The 7,045-nt window shown below is 39.6% G+C and overlaps 1 protein-coding gene across 4 annotated transcripts in view; it reads left to right on the plus strand.

The window, feature by feature from the left end:
- The window catches only part of Brat (tripartite motif-containing protein brain tumor), a 232,070-nt gene that overhangs the window by 173,598 nt on the left and 51,427 nt on the right, over nt 1–7,045 (plus strand). The gene's annotated exons all lie outside the window — the stretch shown is intronic.

Raw genomic sequence — 7,045 nt, forward strand, 5'->3', positions numbered from 1 at the left:
CTACCGGAAGCCTATTAATAGGATTTTCAATAATTTTGCTGTACCAAAAGAAAGCACAGAAATTTTCTTTTACATTACAATCTTAAATGAAACTATTAGATGGCGTTATTGATGGTGTCTTGTTAGTTCATAATGAAAATTGCTGTTACCATTGATGGTTCCATTAAAAAGTGTTCAGCCATGAACCATGGACTTTTCAAAATTAAGCAATAATCACCGGTCGGTAATGTGTTAAGAAATGACCGAAAGTAATAGAATAGAATGCAAACTATGCTTTGGTTACCATGTTAATATTATCTTTTAATTTTAATTAAAAAACGCTATATGAAAGCATTCATATAAATATTCGTAATATACGCAAACACACACACACACACATCATGGAACCAAATAAATAAGCTAAAGATACTGCGTCAAATAAACAAAATAGCTAGAATGAGTATCTTCGTTTCTCCTTCTTCGCAGCCCTCCTCATTTGATGATCCTGCTCCCTTTTCTGTGCACAGCGTTTTTTCATCGTCACCTGTCTTTCGATGCTCTCACATTTTAAATATTTTACTGTATCTTCCCGAGTCGTGAAGCCGCTGCAGCCACCAATAAAAATACCAGAGCTCCGACCATTAACCTTCGAACGACCGGCGTCCAACGCTGAACACCGATATCGAGAGCAACCCTCCACGAAACTTCGGTTCCTCCGCCTGTAACACTGGTTCTCGAACCGTTGCACGATCTGTTGTGATGTGAGCTGTTATAATATTCACCGAACGCTGCACACCTAATTCTCTTTTTATAAGAGAACCTGCAGAGCTGTCAATCGTCTATTTCGATCAAATTTAAGTGATTCTCGCAGAAATAACAGTGAGTTTCTAACAACAAAATACTAATTCCTTTCCTCTGAAATGGTATCTCTTATTCTCTCCAGGAATATACTTTCCGCTGAACTCGACGAAAAGGTTGAACGAAAAGTAATCCGAATTTATCGCTTCTAGAAAAATCGTTTTAGCGAATGGAAAACAGAAATGGTGGGCTGCACATTATTCCTTTCGTTGGCCTTTCTACTTTTCTACGTAGCCGCTCCGCTACGTTAATGCTTTTGTTAAGGACGAGTAAGCTTTGAAACCCGGCACAAAAGAATTGACTTCTCGTTCTGTGCCTTCAGCTACATCCGCGGTACAATCTACTCCGAGTCTTCATTGCTCTGGAACCGGTAGTTTCGAAAGTGTTCATTTAATTTTGGGAAAGGTTGAAATCAAATGGGGGACCGGTGTCTGCGTATCGAAATGGCGGAGTGGAAATGGTCGCAGGCGTAAAATCGTCAATAGTTTCGCGACGGGTTTCAGAAGCTTGCACGACGCTCGAAAGCAGCCGCGAAGGAAAATAAAAATGATAAATGAAGGAAAATCTGAGCTCTCTCTCTCTCTCTCTCTCTCTCTCTCTCTGTTTCTGCTTTTCGTTATTTAAAATACTTGAATAGATGCATATTTAATATGATGAATAACCGAGAAATTTTACGGGAAAAATTTGCTGTATCGAACGCGCCGTGGTCCAGCTGGCCTGAAATATAACATTGTTCGCGAATAATGCCAGCGTCGCGGGTCTGCAGCTCCTCGTCGTCGTGGCCGAAGTACGCGTTCTTCAGCATTCGCTATGCTAAATGTAGCTTTCCGGCGACCTCCAGTCCGCGAGTACTTCCCTCAGGAGCATTCACCTTTTATCTTGGGACTCGATCGAAATTCCTGCACGAAGGCATCGCGTACCAGAGAGAAGAGTAGCTAACCCGACATCAGAAGTATTTCCTGGAGCGGCGAGACGCTCTTTGTTCTACCCGTTCGATTATTCTCTTTTTCTCTTCTTCCTTCCTCCTTCTTCTACCCGGACTCCTCCTACACCCCCGCTTCCACCTCCGCCGGCTCCTCACGTTGTCTACCCCGCTCTGCTACACCTGGACTCTCCTTCTCCTTCTCCTTCTCCCTCCCTCTCTCTCTCTCTCTCTCTCTCTCTCTCTCTCTCTCTCTCTCTCTCTCTCTCTCTCTCTCTCTCTCTCTCTCTCTCTCTCTTCCTTTCTCTCTCGGCGATCGCGGTGTCTTCGTTTGTTCCCTGGAAAAGCGAATGCGTCGTCGCGCGGAACACCATGAATTCACTCGTGCCAAGTGGAAGAGGTACGATAACCTTCGCATTCATGACCTTGGACTTAGAGGGGTACCAGGGTCCCCACTCTTTTCTCTCTCTCTCTCTCTCTCTCTCTCTCTCTCTCGCTCTCGCTCTCTTCGTTCGCTGTTTTTCGCCCGTTTTGCTCCTCTTCTATCTGTGTCTATCTACCCACGACCGCTCAGGTGAAACACGACCGTTCGGTCGGCCCGATCTAATTAGAGGGACGACATCCTTTCATCGTCCGTCGTTCGCGGGTCACAACCAACAAGTCAAACCGTTCAGGAGAGGAAGAGGCGAGAGGGAAAGAGAGAAAGCCAACGTTGCGTGGGAGCAACCTCGTGAAGGCGATCTAACGTCGCGACGAGAACAACTTCCGGCTTGTACTGTCGTGGGTGAAGTGTCGCCGAATGGCAGTCAGCCAGACCGATCGTCAGCCTGCTCTTCCGCTGATGGTCGACCCCAATCGACATGTTGCTTGAACAACTATCCCGTGGTTGAAATTTCCATAGTTCCATACTTATTTGTTGGCAATTTTGGTTCATTTATAAAAAAATAAATAGACTAAGTATTTATGTCATATTAAGATGATTACAAAGACATCTGAATAGTTTCAAAATAGAATGTCTTCTTATTCAAGTGATAAATTGAAAAAGTATGTATTTTTGATGAAGGTTTGTGCGAAATTTCTATAGTTCCACTCAATATAATACTTTATTTATCTTACAAAACCTACACGTTTTATTTAGTAATTGTATATTCCTACCATTTTTCGAAAAAATTAACTTGAAAAACTCGATGAGTCATACTTCTAATTATGGTTTGTAACGTCGATATACATCTATGCTCCTCCACGCTTGTCTTATACTACTTTAAGTTCTGCAACGTAGCGAATTGTTTTCCATTTGCGTACACCTTGCGAGATAGTGTTTCCCAAAGATTCTCTATGGGGTTAAGGTCCGGAAATCGGGCGGGCCACTGCATTAATTAAATATTTTTCTTTTGAAACCATTCCTTGCTGATTCTTGAAGTGTGGACGACTGTATTACCTTGTTGGAATACATAATCATCCAAATCCATTTCTTCCATGAACGGAATTAGAGCGACTTCCAAAAGTTCTGTGTATTTTTCAAAATCCATTTTCGTTGATATCCAACACATCGGGGTCTTTGCGGAAAAGCTAAATGCAGCCCAAACCATGACACTTCCACCAAAATTTCGACTCATGGCAATGTCATGTGGTCTACTCAAATCGTGCTAATAGTACTTAAAACCACCTGGTCCGTACAAATTAAACTTTTCCTCATCCGAAAAAATTACTTTTTCCAATTCTTCAATCCACGACATATGAGTTCTAGCAAAAGCGAGTCTTGCTTCTTTATGACAATGCGTTAAAGGCGGTTTTGAATCCTTTTTCGTCCATACGAAGCGCTTACTTCTCTTTAGGATTTGTTGAACACGTCTTTGAGATACTGGGAGACCGAAATCCGTTTTTATCTGCCGTGCTGTTACATTTTGATTTGATGCAGTACGTAAAATTAACGAAGTTTACGTTCGACTCAACTTTTTATTTCTACCCTTCGGATGATTTGTGCCGTATAAATCACCTAACTTAACAAAATTATTTATAGACATGATGGGATTTGTTTATATTTAAGGCAATTTGCCTGTTAGACAGCCCTCCATCTTTATAAGCCTTTATTTTAATCTGCTTTTCTACATTTAAATAATTTATTTCGTGGGATATTAAGAAAAATCGATATAACCTAAAAATATATCCTATTGTATAAAAATAAAAGTAAATCAAGTAAGTATATTTTTGTACACAGTACTCGCACTGTTAAAGATAAAGGAATATATCAGCTGGAACTATGGTAATTTCGCTGGAATTTTCAATAAAATATCAAATATAACTGTAATAATCGAAGCTAATCGCAACAATCGAAATATCAGTCAAGAAATTTATTGTAACCGAAGAAGTAATCACGCTCAGTCGGTAACAATGAAAAACTCAGTCGATAACGATCAAAAACAGGAAAATTTTTAGTGGAACTACGGAAATGTCGACCACTGTGTCCCGTGGTTCGAACAATGCAGACAATTCTACAGAAATCGTTACTTCTCGACTGCGGTCGCGTTATGCGCTCACAAAGTTTTCTATTTTGTTTTCACCGTATGAAATCTTTTAAACAACTAAATTGAATTTTCTAATTTTGACAGCTTCGAGGATTTATGATTAGTAGAGACTGCGGATGCTTACGCAAAATAAGAATGGTCTGCATCAATTACAATGAACGGGAGCCAAAGCGAAATTTCTCATTTGCTTTTCGTTTGTAGCGTTCGTATGTATGAGCTGCAACGAAATTCTAGCGGCATTTCGTAATTAGATGCAATTTTCACGTTATTGAATTTGTTTGTATGCAATACAGTGTTGGAAAAACTCCGAATCGGAGTTCTTGGGTTCCCCAGTGAGAAATCCCGAGTGCAGACTGCTGTAATAATAAGTCTCTCTCCAAGTGATTAGATTTTGTACAGATTCCGCATCTTTTTCTGATGATTGGTCGCTCGCCGCTTCGAAAGATTTCTCCTTATTTCCTCTTTCGTTGCGATTACGTTCAGTTGACCTGCGATACTTAGCCAAATGGTTAAAACCATTGCATTTGAAACACCTTCTAACAGAAGCTTTAAAGGCAACATTGTCGGACAAATTGTCCTCTTGTTTGCGTCTGTTTTCTTCTAGCTGTAACCTTGTTATTAAATTCGTCAAGGTCCTTTCGGCCAATGGCGTCGAATCCCACGCCCTGGCGAAGTGTTTCTACTGAACAGGAAGAGTAGCTAATAGTTTTGTTATTAACATTGTATCGTCTATTGTTTGATGCAATGAGTTTAATCGATAAGCTAAAAAATTTTCAAGAGTACTCACGTGAGTCGATATATCGCTCCCTTTTTCGAAAGTACAGTTAAAGAATTCAGTAATGTACATTTCATTTTTTCCGTATCTTTTCCACATATGGCCGTTAATTTCTTAAACATTTCCATTGAGGTTTTACAATGCAGGAGCAAAGTTCCCATTCTTGCTTCTTTTTCTCGTTCCAATCGTCCGCTGGCACAATTTTTCCAGTCGCTATATCAGGTATATTTTGCGACTTGAACAGAATTGTTACTTGGAATTTCCAAAACTGAAAGTTATTATAGTTTCGTCCTTCAGTTTTTTTATGTGATCTGCTTCACAATAACCGTTTTTGGCGGCCATTTTCACATTGTTTCGCGATCACGTGTATTTGAATTTCGAACAGAACACTTAATTTGACTTGTTAGCCTTATTAATTTTTTTCACACTTTCCAACAGTTTTACTTATTACTGCTCTTTGATTCTTCCTCACTTGATTTTAATTTTACTTATAGTTTTCGACAGCTCGCAGTATTAGGTTAGTTTTTTATTTTATTTGGACCTGGGCCCAGTACCTGTTGTAATTACAGTATCATCTTAGTTGAGATGAGCAGTATTAAAATGTGATTGGTTTTACACAATGCTTTATTGTAACACAAACATAGGATGTAACTTTCCAGTTGTCTGTATCTTAGTCTCTGTATGACCAGACAACTGGAAAGTTACGTCCTATGTTCGTGTTACAATAAAGCATTGTATAAAACCAATTACATTTTAATACTGCTCATCTCAACTAAAATAATACTGTAATTACAACACAGACAAATCCATTAGAGAGGGATTAAAATCCATTAAAAGTTCTATTTGTATAAGTATACGTGTTCTACTTGTAGTTTCTAATTAGAGTATCTGTTTGCAATTACTCTCAGAGACGTCAACTCCATCATTTCTCATACCCACAATCACTTAGCGATTCAAGTGATGAATAAATTAGGTCGTGGCTTTTAGATCGGTGCAGTTTACTCTGCTGCGCCCGGATTATTAAGAAGATGTTCCTCGGGAGATTATCAGCAAGAGGAATCTAACGAAACATTCGAATTCTTGCCATCTAGAAATTAATGCAATTATTTGAGCATTCAGCGAGCATTCAATATCTAGAAAATTAAAAGTTGAAAGTAATATTACTGTATTACAAATTTCGTAGCCGCGCAACGGGGGTGAGAACGGTGAACATCGGCAAAAGCTAGAATCAGCAAGAAACTTTGGCAGTTTCTTGATACTTTATCGCGGCCCTTTCCTCGTAGCATTACTTTTATCTTAGCATTTTAGTCAGCCCATAAGATTCCAAGAGGAAGAATAAATCGTGGAATCTGGGATTTAGGGTACAATAAACGTAGTCTTATTTATTCAAATAACGTAGAAAATACGAGCGTCAGCGTATACAGGGTGTCCGATTTGTGATTTCGTGCGCACTTATTTCCTAAACTGTAACTCGTTGTAGAAAATATTTTTAAAAAACTCACTTCGGTTTGGTAGCTACATTTTGCCTGATCAAGCTAAATTTTGAACGGCAATAAATGACCTCGAATAATTCATGAATTCATGTCGGGATATGCTACACGCTTACCTAAATAAAAATGTGCAGTTCCGTATAAAAAAGAAAGCAGAGGTCACCGTGGAATCTCGAAAGCACGTCGTAAAAAGTGTCTCTCTCGAAACGGACTAAGTTTTCTTTGAAATAGTTTTCACAACGAGCTATAGTTTCGGAAAAAATTGCACGCGCAACGTCAAATGGAACATATGGAAGCTGTATACGAAGTGACGCGAACAATGGTAAAAATAAGAAAGGTAAAGAAAGGAAAAGAAAAGAGGAGAAACGAAATAGCCTATTCTGCGGCCACGAGTGTTTGAATACGTAATTCAGCCGACGACGAAAGACGCCGCGCCGGCGCGGCGTAGGTAATGGAGAACGGCCCTTAAAACGAGCCATTTGCTTTTTGTTCGCAG

Source organism: Lasioglossum baleicum, chromosome 1 (genome assembly GCF_051020765.1).
Source record: "Lasioglossum baleicum chromosome 1, iyLasBale1, whole genome shotgun sequence".
Lineage (NCBI taxonomy): Eukaryota > Metazoa > Arthropoda > Insecta > Hymenoptera > Halictidae > Lasioglossum > Lasioglossum baleicum.